This window comes from Anabrus simplex, chromosome 8 (genome assembly GCF_040414725.1).
Source record: "Anabrus simplex isolate iqAnaSimp1 chromosome 8, ASM4041472v1, whole genome shotgun sequence".
In the NCBI taxonomy this organism is placed as follows: domain Eukaryota; kingdom Metazoa; phylum Arthropoda; class Insecta; order Orthoptera; family Tettigoniidae; genus Anabrus; species Anabrus simplex.
The window spans coordinates 217,409,357-217,435,799 of NC_090272.1; positions in this window are offsets into that span (position 1 = coordinate 217,409,357).

Sequence of the window (26,443 nt, forward strand, 5' to 3'; positions counted from 1 at the left end):
ATTAAGATACAGCCCTAGAATTTGCCTGGTGTGAACATGGGAAACCACGGTAAACCGTCTTCAGGGCTGCCGAGAGTGGGGATCGAACACACTATCTCCGGGATGCAAGCTCATAGCTGCGCGCCCCTAACCGCACGGCCAACACGCCTGGTGTATTATTATTAAACGGCTGCCCGGATTAATGAGGTTCTACTGTGCAGTAAAATGACAATTACTAGTGGACCCGCGTGCTTCACAGCTCGTCTTGATTTGCCTGTCGTTGTCGTATTGTTTCGCCTGCCCTTTCCGATAGTTTTATGAACATTTTGATACCGGTACATAATAACTAATTCATTCGGTGTGTAGTTCATAACACTTCTTTCCGTACAGTATTCACTCTGCTTCGACCATTCGGTGATCTTAACATTTTCAAACGATCTTGCACGAGATATTGCAACATATTTTTACGTGCCAGCCCCGTGGTAGCTCCTTTCCGTACTTCGAGGAACTCAGGACTCAGAGGACTTGGAATCTCCCAGCCAGCCTTTGGGGTGGGACCGGCCTTTCCGCGTATTGTTCTCGACGGCCGGGTTACCTGTGAGTTCCTTGGAGATTCAACGGGCATGTTCTGCCTCTAGTGACATCGTGAAATTTCTGGATCAAATCACGCGAGCTATAAAAAAGGGAGGCTAGCCGCGGACAGGCAGTCAGAGTTGGACTCCGCGGGGGAGTCAGTGTGACACTCAGTGAGTTGGGGTTCGGTGGCTGGGCTGAGGGCGACAGAGGTGTTGGCTGTCACCAGTGTCCCACCGAGGTCTGAACGACGAGCTGTTGTTGTGGTGTCTGAGAGACCAGTGTGTAGGTGAAGACGGCAGAATGAAAAACTGTACTGTGTGTTCGTGTAATTCTGTTAACTGAGGATCGCCGTGAACCAGCGAGGAAACGCGCTATTGTGAATGCGAGGATAAATGTTCGCTGTTGTCAGTATCGTCCTGCTGTTGAATACTATTGAGCTGTTTAGTTGTTCCCTGCATGAGACTGTGAGAAGAGCTGGACTATCATTGGAGTCGAGCCGACGAACAGTCGTCGTGTGTTGTATAGCCAGGGGCACTGTGTTCAAATCCAGCTGTCTACGCACAGTGGCTGTAGGAGGTGACTGGACTTGGGGAAACTGAAAGTAAGGATTAGTGTGCCAGGGAAAGAAACGGGCTGGACCTTGCTGCGCCATAAGATAGAGATGTTTGTAAATATACTGGTAATTAGTGTGGCGATTCATAACTGGTTAGAATTGTTTGTGTTTAGACATGTGTGTGTGCATTTATTAGGTCATCCTGAAATAAATTAGAGTAATGAAAAAGATGGAGTTTTATTCGTAAACATCCAATTGGGTCATGCCTGAATACTGGGTCGGGTGAGTAGACACCCATTCTTTCAAGAAGTTTGTCTGTGCGCTTTATTTCTGGCAATAGTCATACGGAAGGCCAGTCGACTTGACACATTCCCGTCTGTGCGTACGTCAATGTTTTCTATTAGCAGCATGTTAGTCATTAGGAACGTTCTGCCATCTGTTGAGTATATTAAGAAGCTAGGGAAGGTCAGAGAATCAAAGAGTACTAGCAGGGAATAGTATTCTTCCGTGATCAGAAGAAGTGTATACTCTCTGGCTTGACAGGTAGTAATCAAACATGGCTGCATGTAATGACATTACCAAGGATGAAAATCACACATATCAGAATATTAATGAAAGTTTTAGTCTCTTAGCAACCTGCTACGTACAGAATGTATTGCGGGATAGGATAAGCTTTCGCCTGCAATTATTGGAGTGATCATTTAATGATTTGATTTTATGGTTACTCAAAGTTGGCTGAACTCAGAGACCTATCAATGTCTCATGATTCACCGGCAGGTAATTCTGGAGAGAATAAAACAAACATTAAGCAAATCGGTCCAGTAGAACAGACGGACGGATTGTCCTAATCTGTTTTTAGTAAACTCTTTCGATACATAGATTATGTAAGGCTTTATCACGATGTAATGTCTGCAGATAAATGCTACGATCAGCTGTAATATCTGTACATCCGGTCACGAAACATGAAGAGCATATGTGATTTGTTTTCAATTTCCCAACATTTATTGCTCACGTATAAGGATCTCTTCGTAAAAAGGACAAACATTTTAAGTGGAAGTATACAGATTGAAGAAATTTCAACGTTAATGCATTGATGAGAACAGTCTAGGTTCCTATGATAGCCTAAACTACGCTGTAAGGTTTGCCTTGCTATGTGTCGGAGAGTTTGGCTGCGGCAGTGTCGCCTGTGCTCGGTCAGTAAAGCAGACTGTAGCGAGAGATCAGCCCTCCCCTTATTGCCGGGCTGTCCTGAATTGGCAATCAGTGGAGGCAATCGTCACTTCCGGTACCAGCTGTTAGTTCCGCTGTGGGATATATTGGAGCACTTCAGAGGATGCGGGCAACAGTGGACTATGGAGCAGAGAACAACAAGTGGTTGTCCGGCTGCTAAGTTGTGTCGCACCTGTGTGATGATTCCTCTGCTCTCCTTAACATGAGTTCAGATTGCATTACAGTGGCGCCAGGAAGTGACGGAATACCAGAAGAAATTGTCATATCTTGGACTTTTCATTCGTTGAAATACGATAAATCTAGAATCTAATTGGGTAGGTGACCAACATTACAATATTAAATATTTAGGATGTGAATCTCTTTTTATATTTTGCTTTACGTCGCAACCGGTACAGATAGATCTCATGGCAACGATGGATTGTAGTAAAGATGTAAAGGAGAGGGCATTTAAGTCTCTGGTAAGACCCCAACTAGAGTATGGTTCCAGGGTATGGGACCGTCACCAGGATTACTTGATTCGAAACCTGAAAATAATACAAAGAAAAACAGCTCGATTTATTATAGGTGATTTCCGACAAAAGAATATGTTGCAATATGTTGCAAAGTTTGGGCTGGGAAGACTTGGGAGAAAGGTGACGAGCTGCTCGACTAAGTGGTATATTCCGAGCTTCAGTGGAGAGATGGCGTGGAATGACATTAGTAGACGAATACGTATGAGTGGTGTTTATAAAGTAGGAAAGATCACAATATTATTATTATTATTATTATTATTATTATTAACAACAAATACATCGCAATCGGGAAATATCCTGGTGGCAGTGATCACTTACTGTAGTGTGATAATAAAGTTAAAACATAATTACCCGACAACTACAATAACAACAGCAACAACAACAACAAGAACAACAATGGGAGTACAACAACAGTACAACAAGCAATTCCATGGAAAGAAAATAATACATGAAATACTACTAGTTTTAACATTCTAAATCCAGCATCATATACAAATTCACACACAACTTAAGTATTTCCATTGCTTAATAATATGAAGATAAAGTTGGAATTCAAGAAAACAAATTTGGGCAAATGTTCGTTTGTAGGAAGGGGAGTTAGGAATTGGAAAAGTTTACCACATTATACTCGTATGTTCAATAAATATCCACATTCTTTGGAGTCCTTTAATGAAAGTCTAGGACAATAACAGATAGGGAATCTGCCACCTGGGCAACTGTCCTAAATGCAGATCAGTGGTGATTGATTGATTGATTGGTTGATTGATTGCCTGGTGTGAAAATGATAAACCACGGAAAACCATGATTAGGGCTGGTGACAATGTGGTTCGAACCCACTATCTTCTGAATGCAAGCCCATAGGTGCACGCCCCTAATCACACGGCAAGCTCGATCGGTCAATAAAATACAGTTGTTTTTTTTTCGTAAGAGCGTGCAAAAATTTAACAGGACATAGAAAACGCTCCACTGAACAATCTGAGACAGGGAACCTGTGGTCGGAGAAGTCAACGTAAGAAGATTTGGAAGTAAACTTATCTACCACTTTGTCTCGCATTACTGTTTTCCAGCTTATTTACAACTAACATGCGTACAAGTTTACACGTACTGTGCTGTTTATTTACATGTACATTCGTTATTTCCTGCAAGGAAACAAGGACGTCATGGTGCAGGTTTTGTTTACTTTTTCTCTCCATAAGGTATTTCCTTCTATTAGACTGTGGTGTGCTCAAGTGACGGTTACGCCTGAGGCAAGGGGGATGGTGGTATTAAGAAGGGGGATTTGGAGAGGATTAAAAGGTTGAATACCTAAAGGAGTTCAATGTCTTCCCAATTCAATACTGGGTGAAAGACTTCTCTGGAAAAAAGCTCAGAAGAAGGAGATGAAAAAAAAAACTTCAGAAATAATAAATAAAATTATACCTCATCGTAATCCCTTTCTTACTGGCAAGGTATTCGCCGTATTTACATTGGCCCATGACAGAACGTGCTTTGAATCACGCATGCATTGAGATTGACGGCCGTTAGTTTCAGCACATTTTGTAAGATACAGTGAAAATGGTACGTTCATTGTATCAATGATGGTATTTGCAGTTAACTGTAACTAATGTAAATTGAAAAGTACACAGTAATGTGATTGTACTTATCTCTCCTTAAGCTGGCTTCTCCGACCCAAGGTTCTCTACCTCAAATTGTTCAGTGGAGCATCCTCTATGTCCTGTTAAATATTTGTACGCTCTTATGGAAACACTCTGTATATCGCCGTTGCGTCTCGTGATACCGCTGTGTGACAATGTTGAGGGGAGAAATACTCGCCCGCAGCACAGGTATCCCTTAGAAGTTGACATATGAATCTTAGATGACAGAACCTTTCTGGTCAGAGTTCTAAGCTGAAATGTTGTCACATGGCGGTTTTTCTAAGCGCAACGGCGATATACATGTCTTTCTAAAATGGAGGTACCACTTTAAATATATTATCACAAAATACGTATTTTTAAAAACTTCTGCTCTCCTGAAAAATTGCGAAAATTCAGTTAGTACCCTTCTAATAATCAGCCTTTCAAGTGACTGTAACTAATACCTTTATTTCAACTCTTTCCATTCACTAGACGTATTCACATTGAAAATAGAATCTGCGCCTGTGTCCCGACAAGGCCTCCTCCATTTCCTTTTTAAAATGTGATGGGCACTGATAAAACATAAGCTAATATCTACGCAGTACCGCAAAATATATCTATTTTTTAAAGTGGACTGTTGTTAATAATAACGCACCAAATGAATCACACTATAGATTTTTAGAGTCAATATCCCCGACAGTAAAGTCAAACAATAACTCTGACGCCGGGAGCAGTTGAAATTATTGAATAAATACAGTATTAACATTCGGTTACTTCAAAAGTTGACAGCCAGGTAGTAACTATGGAGTTCTGCTATTCTTCCACTTGTGTATATTTGGCCGTGTTGCCAGTCGTTTAACTCATTTCATTGTAGACTAGAGAAGTAAGGACGGATTTATGAATCTTCTTGGAAATGCAGGTATTTTTCAGCCAAATTCTGGAATAACGAATATTCGAAATTCTCCAGGTAAAGCACACCTTGGCGAATTTTCATATTAATTAAATATTTTGTTGCTTAGCTGAATGGCTCAGACGGTTGAAGCGCTGACCTTTTGACTCCAACTTGGCAGGTTCGATCCTGACTCAGTCCGGTGGTATGTGCTGGTGCTCAAATACCTTAGCCTCGTGTCAGTAGATTTGCTGGCACGTAAAAGAACACCTGCGGGACTAAATTGCGGCACCTCGGCATTTCCGAAAACCGTAACATTAGTTATTGAGACGTACAGCAAATAACATAAATAATGTTGATAAGTTGCCACCCGAATCATGCATGATCTAGGCGGCCGTGACCCACACAATTGATTCAAGAGTACGTGAATCTATATACAATATATAAAATAATATGTCTTGACCGACCGACTCATCATCGCCGAACCAAAACTACGTGATATAGAGAAATGATTAATTTATATTACAATGTAGGTGCTCACTAAGGGAGGATTTTTTGGATATTCCATCGCTAAGGGGTAAAAATGGGGGTGTATTTTAAAAATGAGTGTATCTATATTTCTGAAACTTAGCGGTTTAAAGACGTGAAAATCAGTATTTGGAATCTCCTTTATAAAAAGGAAAAATTTTTCATACCCGGTAAATCCCCTTCAAGAGGGATGAAAAAGGTGAAAAAGCGGTTGAATACCTTATATCTCAAAAACTGAAAATATTTACAGTTATGAAAATTGGTATTCGGAATCTCCCTTAAAAAAGAAACACATACTTTTCGTTTTTTGGAAAATCTACTTTAGGGGAGGTGAACAGGAGTGACAAAGGGGGAAAACTTTTAAAATCAGTATATCTACAGTATATATCAAAAACTTAACGTCTTACAGACATTGGAATTGATATCTGGAATATCCTGTACAAGTAAATGAACACGCATAGTTTGTTTTCTAAAAATCTACTTCAGGGGAATTGTTGAGGGAGGGGGGTGAATTTTTAAAATGAGCATATCTATACTATATCTCAAAAACTTAACATATTACAGATGTGAAAATTGATATTTTAAATCTCTTTTAAAAATAAAGTAACACGTATGTTTTGGTTTTCGGAGAAAACACAAGAGGGGGTGGGGGTAAAATGGACTGAAAAAGGGGTTGAATTATTTTTATTACGATACTGGTGTCTCAGAAACTGAATATATTATAGACATGAAATTTTTTACTTTGGAATCTTCCTTAAGAATAAAGAAACACGTATTTTTTGTTTTCGGAAAATCCACTTAGTGGGATGAGTGAAAAGAAATGAAGAAAGAGTTGAATTCCTTTTATGAGTATACTTGTATATCAAATACTGAACATTTTACAGACGAAAAAATTGATACTTGGAATCTCCTATAAAAGTAAACGAACACGCATAATTGGTTTTCCGAAAATCCGCTTAAGGGGAAGTGTTAAAGGAGGTGAATGTTTAAAATGAGTATATCTACAGTATATCTCACAAACATATCATATCACAGACGTACAAATTTGTATTTCTAATCTCTTTCAAAAATAAAGTAACACGTATTTATTGTTTTCGAAAAATACACTTAAGTGGAGTTGTAAAAAGCCAGCAGAGGGGTTGAAACCCTTTTGTGGGATACCTATAACTAGAAAACTGAAGATGTTACAGACATGACAATTTGTATTTGGAATCTCCTTTAAAAATAGAGAAACACGTATTCCTTTGTTTTAGGAAAATCCAAGTAAGGGGGAGGGGGTAAATTAATTGAAAAATAAGTTGAATTCTTTGTATGAAGATACTTATATTTCAAAAACGAAGGATGTTAGGGACTTGAAAATTGGTACTTGAAATCCCCTTAAAAAATTAAGGAATACGTATTTTGGAAAGGGGGAATCACGAGGGTGTAAAATGAGTTGAATTCTTTTTACGAGGATATAAATAAGCAGCGGACTTAAAACAATACACCCCTAAGAGGATTTGACTAGTAGTGAGGAATGATGACAGAAATATGCATGCATTTATATGAAACCGTTTGAATTTCGAATTTAATATTTCAAATAGTATCCCAGGTGTTATATAACAGAACGTTTGAAACGAATTTAATCCCCAGGAAGTTAAATGGTTTAACGTACGAAGAAAAAATTCCAAATAGCAGTATATATATTAAATCATATTTTTAAACGTTCTACCCCTAAAGTGTTAAATGAGATGAGCTTCGTAAACGAAATTATTCATCCCTCCACAAACGTTTGACAAAGTTGCACTGTTATGAGAAGGGTATTCATTTATACCCTAGGTGTAAAATATCGTATACTTCTCCCTTGAGGGATTTTGACGGTGGTTGACTCTCAAAAACACAATATCCATTCTTCTGAAACCGTTTTAGGCACGAACTTAATTTTTTTATGAAGGGTGGTCTTGTATGACCTAGATGCTAATAAATATTTTAAAACATCCACCACCGGGCGTGTTGGCCGTGCGCGTAGAGGCGCGCGACTGCGAACTTGCATCCGGGAGATAGTAGGTCCGAATCCCACTATCGGCAGCCCTGAAGATGGTTTTCCGTGGTTTCCCATTTTCACACCAGGCAAATGCTGGGGCTGTACCTTAATTAAGGCCACGGCCGCTTCCTTCCAACTCCTAGGCCTTTCCTATCCCATCGTCGCCATAAGACCTATCTGTGTCGGTGCGACGTAAAGCCCCTAGCAAAAAAAAATAACATCCACCCCTTAAAAAATTAATTCCTCCATTACTGTTCGATGTACAAAATCGAAATTTTACAGGTTGGTTGCTTTTACAACCTAGAAGTTAAATAGGAGAGGGATTAAAACATTCAAATTCTTCCGTATGAGGTTCAAATTATTTTTGTGTGTTTGAGTCATCAGTCCATAGACTGCTTTGATGCAGCCTTCCATGCCACCCTATCCTGTGCTAACCTTTTCATTTCTACGTAACTATTGCATCCTACATCTGCTCTAATCTGCTTGTCATATTCACACATTGGTCTACCCCTACCGTTCTTACCACCTACACATCCTTCAAAAACCAACTGAACAAGTCCTGGGTATCTTAAGATAAGTCCTATCATTCTATCTCTTCTTCTCGTCAAATTTAGCCAAATCGATCTCCTCTCACCAATTCGATTCAGTATCTCTTCATTCGGGATTCGATCTGTCCATCTCACCTTCAGCATTCTTCGGTAACACCACATTTCAAAAGCTTCTATTGTCTTTCTTTCTGAGCTAGTTATCGTCCATGTTTCACTTCCATACATTGCCACGCTCCACACGAAAGGCTTCAAAAACATCTTTCTGATTCCGATATCAATGTTTGAAGTGAACAAATTTCTTTTCTTAAGAAAGCTCTTCCTTGCCTGTGATAGTCTGCATTTTATGTCCTCCTTACTTCTGCCATCGTTACTTATTTTACTACCCAAGTAACAATATTCATCTACTTCCTTTAAGACTTCATTTCCTAATCTTATGTTTCCTACATCACCTGCCTTCGTTCGACTGCACTCCATTACTTTTGTTTTGGACTTATTTATTTTCATCTTGTACTCCTTACCCAAGACTTCATCCATACCATTCAGCAACTTCTCGAGATCTTCTGCAGTCTCAGATAAAATAACAATATCATCGGCAAATCTCAAGGTTTTGATTTCCTCTCCTTGGACTGTGATTCCCTTTCCAAATTTCTCTTTGATTTCCTTTACTGCCTGTTCTATGTAAACACTGAAAAGGAGAGGGGACAAACTGCAGCCTTGCCTCACTCCTTTCTGGATTTCTGCTTCTTTTTCAAAGCCCTCGATTCTTATCACTGCAGACTGATTTTTATACAGATTGTAGATAATTCTTCGTTCTCGGTATCTGATCCCTATCATCTTCAAAATCAAAAATAACTCGGTCCAATCAACATTAGCAAATGCCTTCTCTAGATCTATGAATGCCATGTACATGGGCTTGTCCTTCTTGATTCGGTCCTCTAAGATCAGACGTAAAGTGAGGATTGCTTCACGTGTTCCTACATTTCTTCTGAACACAAATTGATCTTCCCCCAACTCAGCTTCAACTTGTTTTTCCATTCTTCTGTAAATAATACATGAGGGCGTTGCTGTTACTGTTCGTTCCTGTTACACGTTCTGCGGGAGAGTGGCGACGTTTGCCTCAACGGAGCGCGTGACGGCTTCTCAAAAGCATGAGAAGGCGTTGTGAAGCTGTTATCCATTCGAGGGGCGGCAATATTGTATATAATTGTTAGATTTTTGTTTGTTGTTGGGTGATTATGTTAACTTTACTTTATTATTACAGTACTGCAAGTGACCATAGCCACTGGGATATTTCTCATTTGCGATATATTTGTTAATAATAATAATAATAATAATAATAATAATAATAATAATAATAATAATAATAATAATAATAATAATAATAATAATAATAATATATATATATAATAATATAATATATAATAATAAAATATTATTATTATTATTATTATTATTATTAATATTATTATTATTATTATTATGTACTCCTTATTAAGACGTTTAATAACCACGTAGCCATTTTGGTGTACGACCAGGGACCACGTTGTTTATGTCACTTTATACAGTGGTGTTGGGTGTCCGAAGAACGTTTTTCACTTCAGTTCTTAATTTCCGGAAAGACAAATATTTGTATTCATTGCGTGTCTGTTTCCATTTCAAAATGTATGTGTATCATGAAGGATCTGTGGATCACGGGTAGAGCGTCGGCCTCCGGATCCCAGGAAGGCTGGGTTCAAACCCAGCAGAGGTAGTTGAATTTTTGAAGGGCGGAATAAAGTCCACTCGACACTCCATGTCGTACGATATCGACATGTAAAATATCTCTGTAGACACATTAGATTTTTAATCGACCAAGCTCATTAAAACTCAGCCATAGACGCCCAAGAGAGATTCGGTTTTCTCTGCCATCTAGTGGGCCTAGAGTAAAACGAAACGTCCAACTCAAGCAGCCAGACGGCGTCAAATTAAGATGCTTGCACACGGTAGCTGAGTCATTATTATTATGATTATGATTATGATTATGATTATGATTATTATTATTATTATTATTATTATTATTATTATTATTATTATTATTATTATTTTGCTTACTTACTTAATCTGTTTACCCGCCATGGTTGGTTTTTCCGTCGGACTCAGCGAGGGATCCCACCTCTATCGCCTCAAGGGCAGTGTACTGGAGCTTCAGACTTTGGGCCGGAGGATACAACTGGGGAGGATGACCAGTACCTCGGCCAGGCGGCCTCACCTGCTATGCTAAACAGGGGCCTTGCGTGAGGATGGGACGATTGGAAGGGATAGACAAGGAAGAGGGAAGGAAGCGGCCGTGGCCTGAAGGTACCATCCCGGCATTTGCTTGGAGGAGAAGTGGTAAACCACGGTAAACCACTTCCAGGATGGCTGAGGTGGGAATCGAACCCACCTCTACTCAGTTGACCTCCCGAGGCTGCGTGGACCCCGTTCCAGCCTTCGTACCACTTTTAAAATTTCGTGGCAGAGCCGGGAATCGAATCCGGGCCTCCAGGGGTGGCAGCCAAACACACTAATCACTACACCACAGAGGCGGACATTATTATTATTATTATTATTATTATTATTATTATTATTATTATTATTATTATTATTATTATTATTATTATTATTCATACATGCATACATACATACATACATAAATAAAAAGTCGTTATAGACTAAAATGAAATTCTAAAAGAATTCAATTATATAAAGTCCACCTGTTCAATACATTCTGCCATTTAATAATTGGTCTGTTTAAAAAGCTACATGAAACATGATGCTGTATAGGCTTTTGGGCTTTTGCCGTATCAAGAAAATAAGGTGAAATTCTTTACGTTTCACAGAGAACTGCGCTCTGCGTCTTTCTTGTGGACAGTCGAGATTTTCTTCTGATGACGCAGAGCACAGTTCTCTGCGAAACGTAAAGAATTTCACGTTATTTTCTTGACGCTGCATAAGCCCAAAAGCCTATACAGTATCATGTCTATAAGTACGGGCCGTGAAAGCATCAGTGGCTACATGGGACATTTTTCGACTTAGACTATCATCAGCTAAAATAACATAAGGAAAGAAATACATATGAACAAAAACAGTGATATATAAGAAAATCCGAAATAAATTACCATCAACAAATGCAATGGGAGTTTGTTTTCTTTATATCTCTTCCTTTCTTTATGCTATTTTAGCTGATGACGACCTCTAGGCTAGGTCGATACATGTCCTAGGTAGTTTTCTAAACAACTCTGTAGCTTTTTAAACAGACCATTTATTAAATGGGGGAAGTGTATTGAACAGGTAGGTAAGGTAACGTAAGGGTTATTCTGTCCGAAGGCAGGTCCGAACCTCCGCAGAGGTGTTCCTGAGCCGTAGTTTACGTGCGGTAGGGTGGCCAGTTTCTTTCCGCTCCTCCATTCCCTTACCCCCCACCAACAGCGTGTGGCAACCCATCCAACGCCTGACCACGCCCAATGTTGCTTAACTTCGGAGATCTCACGGGATCCGGTGTTTCAACACGGCTACGGCCGTTGTATTGAACAGGCGGACCTTATATAATAATTTTAGAATTTCATCTTAGCTATTTGAAGTCAATACAGAACCGTTCATTACTTGTAATAATTAATTATAGACTGTCATGCTTTTCAGCGTTCAGTCTGAAAGCCTTTGTAAATTTTCTAATCGTCGCCAAAATCCTCTGTTTGTAAATAATTCAGTGGCTCGGTTAGTTCTGTACTCTTATCTTTAAATCGTTACAAACCAACTCTAACCACCGTCGTCTTGGTCTTCCTTTACTTTCCATAACAGAGACGATTATTCTCCTGAGAAACCTATGCTCCTCCATTCGCCTCACATGACCCCACTGCCAAATCCGGTTTATGCTTACAGCTTCATTCATCGAGTTCATTCCTAACTTAGCCTTTATTTTCTCATTCAGAGTACGCTCCTCCCAATGTTCCCACCTGTTTATACCAGCAATCATTGTCGTTACTTTCATGTCCGTTACTTCTAACTTTTGAATAAGATATCCTCAATCCACCCAACTTTCACTCGCGTAAAGCAAAGTTTGTCTGAAAACAGAATAATATAAAGATAGTTTCGTCCGGGAGCTGACTTCTTTCTTCTAGAATACTATTGATCGCAACTGCACCTTACTTTCAATTACTATACTACCATCCTGGGAGAATACACATCTAAATTGAAGTTATCTCCCCGTTACAACTTTGTATCCCCAATCTGACATTTAATTCTCTTGGATTATTATCATGAAATTAAAAAAGTAGTGACCACCTTCCTGTTGTTGAGCAGTGTATAACGTAATATAAAGAATAACTTGAAATACACCAAACACCTTGAGGCTGGGAAGAATAATAGTCGCGTACGTGATTATTAATCTTAAGTTATAAGCCGCAGTACATAGAGATCCGTGTAAAATCCGAACAGCTGGGTCGAGATTTCTAATTCGATAATCTCTCTTCAGTTCACGCAGATTTGTACAATGGCCTCTTTGTGACAAGAATTTAACTCTACCATCCGTAACATTTGACGGCGCTTGTTCCCAGAGGGAAGTTCTCCCCACTCCATGCTTGTTTCTCCACTTGTTGGCTCCGCGTCTGATTGTGTCCTTTGTGCAGCCTATTCACCCTTTTATTCCCTTTTCTTTTCAAAACACGAAAGAATAAACATTCTCGGGCTGTATGGAATTACGCAACTGGAAAATGACAACACATTCTGTACCAAACTTCTACTGCGTCCTCTCAACAACTGCTCGAGATAATATTTCATAGCATCAGGGGTTATTTTGCAGCCTTGCATTAACACTGAGCAAGGTGTGAAAGTACACGGAGTCGTCATAAACAGTATTAGATAAATATACAGATGACACCCTAATTATATCCGACACCATTGAAGATATTCATACAATCACTACTAATCTGCATTTAGGGCAGTCGCCCAGGTGGCAGATTCCCTATCTGATGTTTTGCTAGCCTTTTCTTAAATGATTACAAAGAAACTGGAAATTTATTGAACACCTCCCTAAATCCCCTTCCTGTAAACGAATATTTGCCCCAATTTGTCCTCTTGAATTCCATCTTTATCTTCATATTGTGATCTTTCCCACTTTTAAAGACAGCATCAAACTTATTCGTCTACTAATGTCATTCCACGCCATCTCTCCACTGACAGCTCGGAACATGCCACTTAGTCGAGCAGCTTGTCTCCTTTCTCCGAAGTCTTCTCAGCCCAAACTTTGCAACATTTTTGCAACGCTTCTCTTTTGTCGAAAATCACCCAAAACAAACTGAGCTACTTTTCTTTGGATTTATTTCCAGTTTTTGAATCAAGTACTCCTGGTGAGGGTGCCTTACACTGGATCCATACTCTAATTGCGGTCTTACCAGAGATCTATGTGCCCTCTCCTTTACATCCCTACTACAACCCCTAAATACCCTTATAATCATCTGCAGAGATCTGTACCCTTTATTTACAATCCCATATATATATGATTACCTCAATGAAGACCTTTCCTTGTATTAACCCCTAGGTTCTTACAGTGATACCCACAAGGAACTTTCACTGCATAAACGCAGTAATTAAAACTGAGAGGACTTAGGATTATCAGTGGATTAAGATAAGGTATAAACATGAACCAAGTTCATGGTATTTAGCAGGAGCAAGCACGAAGGTGTCTCCATTTCATTTAATAAGCAAAACAATGAACGAAAGTCAGTTCAAATACCTTGGGAGCACCATAACAGACAATCAGGACCCTGAACACGAGATCAGACACCGTATTGTGATTTTCAGATCATCTTTCCAGAAGAGGAGATCATTCTTTTGTGATGATAATCTAAACCTCATACTCAGGCAAAAGCTGTTGAGATGTTACGCCTATTGAACACTGCTTTATGTAGCTGAGACCTGGACTGTCAAAGCTTCCTCCATGAATAGATTAGAGGTCTTTGAAATGTGGTTACACAGAAGAATGCTCAGAATAGCCTGGGCAGTAATGAAGGGTTCAAGAGTGCTAGAGCTGAGAGTGAGCTGGCAAATATCATCAGAGTCAGGAAAACAGCTTACTTAGGTCATGTTCTACGATATAGAAAAAACGAGCTTCTACAGCTCACATTGCAAGGAAAGAGGAGCTGGTAGACCACGGATATCACGGCTCCAAAACATCAAAGACTGGACTTGCATTAACAACACCGAACAACTCGTCAAGTTAGCTAAAGAAAGGGGTACTTTCTCCAGGGTGATCGCCATCATCTGGGGGATCGAATATGACACTTGAAGAAGACGAGGAGAAGGAGGAGGAGGAGGAGGAGGAGAAATATAAGAGGATAATAATAATAATAATAATAATAATAATAATAATAATAATAATAAGAGGACGAGGGGATGAGAAGATAAGAGGAGGAGAATAATAATAAGAGGACGAGGGGGATGAGAATATAAGAAGAAGAGGAAGAGAATAATAAAAAGAGGAAGACTAGGAGAACAATAAGAGAAGAAGAAGAGGACAAAGAGAATAATAAGAAGAGGAGGATGATGAGAAGAAAATAAGAATGGGAGAAGGAGAAGAATGAGAGAAGAAGAGGAGAATAATAATAATAATAATAATAATAATAATAATAATAATAATAATAATAATAAGTAGAGAAAAAGAGAAGAGGAGGACGAAAAGGTGAAGAAGAAGAAGAAAAGGAGGAGGAGGAGGAGAATAAGAAGAGAATAATAACAATAATAGAAGGATAATAATATAATACGATGGCAGATCAGAAAATAAGTTGCACTTCCCAGTTATGGCCATTTATTACACATACACTGTAACGTCACTTTTCCACATAGTTTTCAAGAGACTCCAAACATTTCTGCGTACGCACAACCAACTTGTCGATGCCGGATGCATAGAAATTTCCTCCAACGTGCTGAAACCACTCGGAGACAGCGGTCTTCACCTCCTCATCGGTCTGGAAAACGTCGAACACCGAGCTCCGTTTTGAGCTTACCGATCAGATGAAAGTCACATGGCGCTAGGTCGGGACTGTAGGGTGGATGTTGCCAGACTTCCCACTTGAAACGCTGTAGCGGTTTTCTCGTTTGGCGGGCCTTGTGAGGTGTTGCGTTATCGTGCAACAAAATCACACCGGCGCTCAATTTCCCCCGGCGCTTCTCTGTAATCGCTTTACGCAACCGGTGCAACGTTTGACAATACGACGCCGCGTTGATCGTCGTTCCTTTCGGCATGAATTCCACGTACAGCAAATCCTCCATGTCAAAGAACACTGTCGCCATAACCTTACCGTCTGAAGGTTGAACCTTGGCCTTCTTTCGTTGTGGTGATAAGGGGTGCACCCATTCCATTGATGTTCGCTTCGTTTCGGGCCTGAAGTAGTGGACCCACGTTTCGTCGCCTGTGACGATTCGCCGCAGAAACCCGTTGCCGTCTGTGGCATAGCGTTGCAAAAATGCCAGGGAGGATTGGAAACGTTGTCCCTTGCGCTCATCGGTGAGAAGACGTAGGACCCATCTTTGACACAGCTTACGATACCCAAGGTCCTCGTGAACAATGGCGAACACACTGCCATACGACATGTTCAGCTGCGTCGCAATTTCTCTCAGTTTAATGCGCCGGTTCTGTCTAATGATCGCATTCACACTGTTGACCATTGCACGGGTCCTGGACGTTGCGGGCTTGCCTTCGTGATGGTTGTCCGTGATATCCGTGCGCCCGGCTTCGAATTGCTGACACCACTTTACGGTTCCTTGCCGGGAAATGGCCCGCTCGCCATACACAGCACTAATTTTACGATGAATGTCCGTGCAATTCTTTCTTTTGGCCCATAAGAATCGGATTGTCTCACGCACCTCATATTTGGAGTGAACGTCCAGTTGACGCGCCATTGCATTTGGCCGCTATTCACCAATACTAGACGAGACACCACAGCGACCTCCCTAACAGACGTGTGGGCAGTGTCTGTCCCTTTCTCCGCTGTGCCCACGTTTGCGACACACAGCGCGCTGCTGCGGCGCGTTAGTGCAACTAACCTTTTGATACACCTACGTAATAAAAGCAGGAGCAGAAGAAAAGGAAGAATAGGAGGAGGAGGAGAAGAAGAAGAGAAGAAGAGGAGAAGGAGAATAATAATTAGAAGAAGAAGGGAGAAGAAAAGAAGAAAGAAGAAGAAGACGAAGAGAAGGCGAAGGAGAAGAAGAGGAGTAGAATGAGTAGAAGAAGTTCAAGCAGAAGAAGAAGAGGAGAAGAAGAAAAAATAAGAAGAGGATAATAATAATAATAATAATAATAATAATAATAATAATAATAATAATAATAAGAGAAGAAGAAGAAGAATAATTAATCTATATATTATAAAATAAGAGTTTTGTCTGTACATTGCTCAGAATTTGAAAAGAGTGGTATTACTGTATCGGTCATGTCCACAGTAACAAGGAAATGCATTTTTTACTTTACCGTAATTTATGTCTGTCTGTCTGTCTGTCTGTCTGTCTGTCTGTCTGTCTGTCTGTCTGTCTGTCTGTCTGTCTGTCTGTCTGTCTGTCTGTCTGTACACGCATCACTAGAAAACGGCTAAAGAGAATTTAATGAAAATCGGTATGCAAAGTCGGGAAATAAGTCACTATAATCTAGGCCATAAATAATTTTATTTACGCTGATAGAAATGGTAGTTTAGGGGAAGGCCTAAAATTTAATTTTCAAATATTTATGTTATTAGTGGTCCTATGGTAATGAAAATTGATATGCAAATTCGAGGAATAAGTCGCTACAGTCTGGGCTATATATAATTTTATTCACGCTGAGTGAAATGGTAGTTTGGGAGAAGGCCTAAAATGTAATTCTCAAATATTTATATTATTAGTGGTCGTATCGATAAATATTATATAACTAAAGTTATATAGAATTAAATTTCCGACCATTTATATCTTATACATTTTTACCGTACCAGCTATGATTACACAGATATTCATGAATCAGTAATTTTGTTACTAAGTCCACATCAACGCCGAGCCAGGAGAAAATGTGTTAACAGAATTTAATGAATAACGGTATGTGGAGTCGAGGAATAAGAAACAACAGTCTAAGCTATAAATAAATTTATTAACCGCGGATGAAATCGTAGTTTAGCGGAAGGCGCCTAAAATTTAATTTTTAAATACCTATGTTATTGGTTCTATCGAAAGATATTACATAACAAAAGTTATAGAGAATACAATGTCCGATCATTTATGTTTTATTCACTTTTACCGTACTGACTGTGGTAAAAGTGGTATTTCAGACTCGGAAGAAAACTAAATGTGAAGGCCTACAATATCGAAAGCGCATAACATTGATCAACAATAACATTATATTGACCATTGTTTGTTGCGATGTTCTTCGTCTCTTATGCTGCCGCTCTACTCCGATAGATGGGATTACTGCTGCGTCCCGAGTATAACAGTCTGACTGAATTTTGGCGGGAAATAGCTGGGGGGTTAGAAAACTTTCTTCTTTAGCATGTCATTTCTGTGGTTCATACATTTTCTGGTACAACTGGTACGTAACACACTGGTTCATTATAGTATTCCAGCTATTCGATTCCTACTCTGACGCGCTTCTTTGAATGAGCAGTGTGCTTACTTAAGGCAGAGGCTCACTTAGTAGTAGTACGGCCTGGTCTAGAATAACAATTTAGGCTTATTCCAAATTATAGCACCACAATTCACTAAATAACTCAAAATTCAACCCCGAAAAGAGCCGTTTCCTATGAAAAGCTCCTTCCTCTAAATTTTGCATTCATTATATTCCAAATTAGCAGCGAGGAGGGTTTTTTTCTCTGGCTTGAAGGAGAAATTTTCCTCCAAGTCAGATATATTTTTCCGCCGCCAGTGTAGTGAATTGAGATTTTTCGACTCATCGGGTACTCCTAGAAAACAAATTAGTAAAGGGGCATAGTTTTTGCCCTGGGACTCTCCACTATTCGACCCCCCCTCCGAAAAAAGACTAAGAGTGTTCACGGATCACGGCTCTCTGAGGCTTTAATCATTCCAGCTCTGGAACTTTGAACTGCTAGATCGGCAGCGTAGTCCTTTTCGTTAAAAGTGAGACAATGTGTGGTTTTTCATTGATCGAGTCTTTCATATGGAGATATTGCATTTAATCGCGCCATTCCTACCGACGTCATTGTCATGACGTATGTTCATTTCAGTTGGGAAAACCACTAGGTCAGTCTTTTTGAGGATTTAAAAATGCAGGTGGAGAGTGTCTACGATTATAATGAAAACTCCTCAACCTGATTGTGGCTGATGATAGGCAAGCGGGCCCACCATTACAATGAAAATTCCATAACTCAGTCTTCATATGAGAAAATACGTTTGGTGACTTCCCCGTCGCGTTTCTAGGGTAACGTTAAGAGCTATGCAATTTAATACAGTCTTGCTCACAACGTGCACACTACCTAACCTAGAGTTCTGTAGCGAAGCACAGGTACGTCAGCCAGTAAGTAGATGAAGAAAGCATATTTTAAAACAAAATCTGCGTTCACATATCACCGGACTAAGCTGGAATCGAACCCGTAAAATTTGTCTCAGAAGATCAAAGCTCTACCGTTTGACAGTGTCTACTATTCTAGGTCAGTTAACTCTCACACAAAGTACTGTCTGTCTCTCCCTCCGCATTCTCCTCTGTCGCCTGGTAATCTTGAATTTAGCTTCACGGTTCGCTTTTATGTACCGCATTCCGTCACTGTGAAAGCCAGAGCTGAAGTAGAAACAAGACTGTGACATCTAGAAGTCAGATTACATCCTACAGCTGCAATCGTGCTATTTTGTGTATCTCTGTGCAAATATACTGTACTCAGCCAATGTCGCTCAACTGTCTGTCTCAGGAAAGTGAACATTCCTTTAAATGCCACTTTTACATTGGTTTGTATGTCGGCAAATTGAATCCATCCAATTAATTGTTCATCCCCACGTAGTAGTCAACCAGCACGTCATATGAAATAGGCTTCTTAAAATAACATTGCAACCCCTCCAGAGAATGTACTGTACAATTCAGTTAAAGGCCGAGGGTTGTTCTGTGAATTGCAACCATATTGTGTAATATGTTTGTGAATGATAATACAGTACATCAATCGACTGAATAATACATATAACATGCATATTTCTGGGAAGCGAGTGATTAGCTGCGTGAATACTAGTGCTTTTCGCTAAGATGGCAGATCTCGATATTCTACTATAAAATCTTCATGATTTGTCCTTAAAATCGCGCCCGAAACAGTGACAGGGTGACTCAGAAAATTTAGTAGGTTTGAACTGAATAATATGTGTTGTAAATGTTAATGTATTTATAGGAATACTCCCTTATGTTCATAGTCCGACTCGTTGGCTGAATGGTCAGCGTACTGGCCTTCGGTTCAGAGGGTCCCGGGTTCGATTCCCGGCCGGGTCGGTGATTTTAATCGCTTCTGATTAATTCTTCTGGCTCGGGGACTGGGTGTTTGTGTCCGTCCCAACACTCTCCTCTTCATATTCAAACAGCACACAACACTACCAACCACCACAGAAACACGCAATAGTGATCACATCCCTCCATATAGGGTTGGCGTCAGGAAGGGCATCCGGCCGTAAAACAGGGCCAAATCCACATGTGCGACGCAGTTCTCACCCGCGACCCCACAGGTGTGGGAAAAGCGGTAGGAAAAGAAGACTCCCTTATGTTCATAAAACTAACTATACCGTATTTATTACATACTAGTACGAACTACTCCCGCGTTGAAGCTGGACTTAATTAGATTGGATCAATGTTAGTAATAATAATGAACAGTGCGATCAAAATGTTTCCGTTCGACGACCGTACAGTCCCGAATCGGGATGCCAATCAGGCATTGAGGCACTCATCCCACCCGCGCACCAGGTTGAAGATCTCCGTGGTAAAACAGCGTGTCCTGCTGCTGCGTGAAGAAGTCCGTAACCGTCTGCTGCACATCCTCGTCCGACAGGGAGCGTCGACCCTCAAAGGCCCTTCTGATTGTACTGAAGGCGTGATAATCGCACATGGAGAGTTCAGGACTGTAAGCCTTAACCACTGTCCACTTGTTGTAGTCCGTAATCGATGAGGCTACCCTCCCTGATCGACCCGCTTCTATGTCGAAGCGCGACCCGACGGAACTTGGTGGTTTTTGACAGACCTGCTGCCCCATACACAGTCTTCAATCTCCGAGAGATGTCCATCGGTGTTGGTTCTTCGGCAGCCAAGAACAGAGCACGTTGGTCCTGTTTGGACGCATTTGGTAATAACGTCGCCATTGTTCACGTGGTCGCATTTAACGTACGCACCTCGGCAAGACACGACTGCTGCACTAATCCCTTTGCCTACATGTCCGTGCCTATATACCCGCATCGGATTCGCGCTACGTTGTATGTCGACTGCAGTGACGCCCTCAAACGGAAACTTTTTGAACACGCCTTATAATTACCGCTGATCAATCCCCACTGGCCTGCATGTAGGGCTGTCGTGCAGGTGGAAGATTCCGTATCAGTAGCTTATCTAGACTTTTCCTAAATAATTTCTTAAATAATTTCAATAATTTCAAACATTCGATGAGTTTGTGTGACGTTAAACAACTAGCAGGAAAGAAAGTATCAGTGAGACTGGTCCATGCAACATACTGCAGTCAGTGACCAAGTTTTCAGGGTCTGGATGTAGACCACCATTTTGACGGCACACCCAGACCATGACAGCCTCTCGAACATTCAGGGTGGGCAATAAGTCAGTTGTCAAAAATGCGTTTGGTTCAATAATACTAAACAAATTAAAATACAAATGTATTATCAACACATAAATACATGCAGAGTTCAATGAGGCTACAAAGATGCTCAGAGTGGTTTCCTTGCTGTTCTAAGCAAATATTACATCTTTTCAAGAATGATTTACAGATGTTGTCGTAAATCTTTCAGGATTGTAGGTTTTCAAATTCTGATTGGATTATTTCCTTCAAATGCTCGACATCACGAATCTTGACGGAATAAACCTCATATTTTAGTATACCCCAGACTGAAAAATCCATGGGTGTGATATCTGGGAATCGTGGAGGCCATTCAGTAGTACCCCGTATGCCAATACATTCATGAAAGTTTTCATTTAGAATGTCTTTCTCAATAACTCCATTATGCGGGGATGCTCCATCTTGTTGCCATATCAACTTCTCCTTAACCAGCTGCAGATGTTCATAAAGTGGACTATTTTCCAGTTCTAACAACACATTTGTTCTGTAATTAACTTTATATTCATTGTTTCTCAGATAAGAATAAACAACATAACTTCAAACTGCTAGTGTCAACTGACTTATACGTACAACGCATTAGTCAAGTACACAACTGACTACTACTAAAGGGCCGATGACGTTCGCTGTTAGGCCCCTTAAAACAACAAGCATCAACTACTACTAAGCTAGGCAAAACAATGTCTAAGAATTGCTAGCGACAACTGACTACCACTACGCTAGGCAAAACAAATTTTAACGATTACTAGTGACAACTGATTTATGGTAACTGACTACCACTACGCTAGGCAAAACAAAGTTTAAGGATTGCTAGTGACATCTGATTTATGACAACTGACTACCACTACGCTAGGCAAAACAAAGTTTAAGGATTGCTAGTGACAACTGACTACCACTACGCTAGGCAAAACAAAGTTTAAGGATTGCTAGTGATATCTGATTTATGATAACTGACTACCACTACGCTAAGCAAAACAAAGTCCAAGGAGAACTGATTTCTGACCCACCCTGTGTTAGCATCAAGAAGCGGCCTTATTACTCTGTTATCGTAATCATGCATGTCCATAATTATTCAGTTTACATTTATAAAGTGGTAAAAACATGTTGTCTGCTGTTATTTATCTTTTTGGAATGCATGTATAATTGCAAATTGTTTCCTCTGGAATGAACTAATTTTCCAGGCCATTTCATATCCCATTCTTTGGATGATAGTTTACTTTTCACTTTGTTTTCATGAGCTTCCTTGTTCTTCCTGGTAATCCAGACTGTTCAACACTGAATTAATTTCTCGCGCTAAGTATCTGGGTGGGTGCCGGAGCTCATTTCGGCGGGAGACTTTTTGTGTGCGCGGCTGTAAATGACGTTGGGAGCAAAGGCGAGCCTTTTAATTAGCAATTCTAAAAGGCAGAGTCGAATGTTGATTAAACTACACAGAAGCTGTGGGCTCATTTCACGTCCCTATCGAACAAACACGTAATGAAACAATTCCACCGCACGCTGAAGACCCTGATGCAAGCCAAATGTTTTTATAGTTAATGATGGAAGTTTACCGTGAAGATTCATTGAGAAACTTCCCTCGGAGTAGAGGCCGTCGTATTTTCCATCATTAACATGTAACAGTCCGTTATAGTGTATATTATTGTTTTAATATGTATATTTGAGTAAAAAATAATTGGATCACTGAGAAGGCTGTTTTCGGATAATGTACTCCTCGGAGTAAATAATACTTTACTAGGTTGCGAATGACTGCAGGAAGGATCTCGAAAATGTCGTAAGATGGACAGCAGACAACGGTATGACAGCAAACGGGGTGAAAGGTCGGGTTATAAGTTTTACTAAGAGGAGAAGTCATCTCAGTTTTAATAATTACTTTACTGATGGGGTGAAAGTAACTCATGGGGCAGCAGTAAATTCCTAGGTGTTAATATAAGGAAAGGTTTGCATTGCCGTAATCACATTAACGGGATTTCAAATAAAGGTTATAGAGCTCTTCACATGATTATGCGGATATTGAGGGGTTGCGGTAAGGATGAAAATGATAGGACGTATAAGACTCTGGTAAGACCTCAACTGGAGTATGGTTCTAGTGTATGGAACCTACACCAGAATTATTTGATTCGATAACTGGAGAATATCCAAAGAAAATCAGCACGATTTGCTCTGGGTGGTTTCCGGCAAACGAGTAGTATTATCAAAATGTTGAAAACTGTGAGCTGGGAAGACTTGGGAGTGAAGAGACGAGGTGCTCGAGCTGTCAGTGGAGAAAAGGCTTGGAATAACTTTGGGTGGAGTTTTTAAAATTAGGAAAGATTATAATATGAATAATTTGCTGAATCGGGTAATTCTGTTGAAGGTCCCATACGCTAGAACCATACATATACCTGTGAACATACCGAAGACTTATACGTCCTCTCCTTATAATAATCTTTAACGATGATGATGTTGATGATCGTCATCGACTTCTCTGAGGAGATGGTACCGGAAGAAGAGCCGGCATCTGCCTGATATGAAAATGGGCATCGAGGAAAGTGTATCTTCAGGGCTTCTGTTGTTGGGATTACAACCACCACCTTCCCAACGCAAGCTTGCAACCACACGACATGTGCCAAACAGCCACTAGACAGGATGAACTAGGGGGAGGAGAAGAACACCATGAATAATATAATAATAATAATAATAATAATAATAATAATAATAATAATAATAATAATAATAATAATAATAATTTAAATCGCTGTTATGTCTTGTAGACATGAAAAAAAATACTTTAATCCCAAAGAAAGTTGGCCCTAGATCTTGTATATTTCATTAGTTTAATTTTTGATATTTCTAAATTAAGTATTGCAGGTATGCATTCCTGTTTTTCCCTAGTTCCCGTATCCTAAGAACGTGAGTTCAAGCCGGGCACAGGAAGCCTGATTTTTGAAAGTCGCAAAAAGTCTATTGTACACATTTACGGTCTTTTACCCATCAAGATCAGTTAATAAGTCACCCATAGTCACTCTTTTATGTAGTAGAATAATACTGAACGTCAAATTTGACGCGCAGGCAGTGTAAATGGCACCAACTCAAAAGTCCTCCACAATGTACCATAGATTGCTATTATTATTATTATTATTATTATTATTATTATTATTATTATTATTTTGATTCATTATGCCCAGCTAATGAGGGCGTCTTGATTTATTTAGCACAACGTTTCTTCTTGTCTTCCCAAAATCTCTTCAACCATTCGCTGTGCTTCCTTTGAGTTCTTCCGTCCATCCTGGAGCTTGTCTTTTTGGTTGACCAGCAAATTTGTGTTTGTTTATGATATTTCTGATTTTTTTTCTGTCTTGCGAGGTTTCTTCATTTGTACCAATTTCCTGAATATATTTGTTTATTTATGTCAGCCAGTTGAGATTTTTTAGAGATACTGCGAGATTTAATATTTTCATCGTTAGCCTATTTTTATCCATCCTGATCAGGTGACCATAGAATTTTAATCTCCTTTTTCTAATGGTGTCTGTGATTTTTTCTGTTACTTGATAGATTTCCTGTGATTTCCTTTTCATCCAAATACCATTTTCGCATTTAGGTTCTAGAATTTTCCTGAGAATTTTCCTCTCGTGATTTTTAAAGATTTTTATTTGTAATCTGCCACCAATTATCAGAGTTTCTGATGCATAATGGGCTTCTGGTTTGACAACTGTGTTGTAGTGTCGTAATTTTTTGTTTTGGGATATAGAGTTTTGTTGTGTCTGCTCCAGGCAATTTTGTATGGTTGTTGTTTTATTATTATTATTATTATTATTATTATTATTATTATTATTATTATTATTATTCATAGCTTCGTAATACAATTCCCTAACTTCAGTGTGCAGTCAGCTGATAGCTCTATCTTAACATCATAAGTTATGGTCTAGGGCTATGGGCTTGAATCCATATCTTTACGATTATTTTTAACTTCCAATTTCCGAGTGGCAGGCGAGATTGTGCACGGAAGGCCTATATTCAGTTCCATAACCTCGACAATACGTGCTCTTTCCGTCAGATGATTAGGAAGGAAGGCCTCGGATACGTCCCACTATTGATTTCATTGTTGAGTAAGCTTTATCTCCAGCTGGGGTAAGAGGAAAATGAGAGATTCCTCCTAAGGTTGGTTACTTTCTAAATAATCTGCCATAGGTCAACTAGAGGAATAGCGTGCTTGCTTGTGACCTGCAAACAGTATTACTTTGAGATCAATTGGATGGTCTGACGGTAAGACGAACCATGTTATATAATTTCTAACAAACCTGAAAGAACTTCCGCACATTCTTCCCAATTATTTATTTGTAGTATTGCATATATGTAGTTGAAGTAATATTTATTTGTTTACATATAACCCAACCTGCGGTGCACTTCACCACAACTTAATATAAATGTTTGATATTAATTATTAAATAATTGATGTATTAATCGCAATGGAAATGGCATATGGCTTTTAGTGCCGGGATGTGTCCGAGAACTTCGGCTCGCCAGGTGAATGTCTTTTGATTTGACTCCCATAGGCGACCTGCGCGTCGTGATGAGGATGAAATGCTGATGAAGACGACACGTACACTTAGTCCCCGTGCCAGGATTATTAACCAATTATGGTTAAAATTCCAGAACCTGTCGGGAATTGAACTCAGGACCTCTGTGACCTAAAGCAACCACGCTAACCATTTAGCCATGGAGCCGGTCATTAACCACAATTAGGGTATAGATTAGAATGTAAGCACAATTCCAAAAGGAGATTCGACCCTGCCGTTTCCTCCCTTTTACTGCCCTTGTGCCCTTAACATGACTAATACACTATGTCGGTGAAATACAGTTTATTATGATTACAGAAAGGATTTTAAGCAGTATTAAGTTAGAATGAAAACCTATTTAAGGAAGGCGCAACTGTCTGCTGCCCGCACAACAGTCCAGCGGTAAAATGTGCATTAATATTAGCGATCTGAACTATCAGAACACCTAAAATATATGCAACTCACCTACAAGGTTGTACAGTGGCTAGATGACATCTGCGCCTTGTTTGGATACGCTTACATTGTTATTATATTACGAGGATTCCTGCTTTGTCTACTAAGAAAACTGATAAGCTTTTAAGTGCACTAAAAGATACCTTCAGAGTGCCAAAAGTAGAGGGGATAAAGGACCAGGAAAGGTGTCAAATTGTGAGTCTTGGATATCTCTAA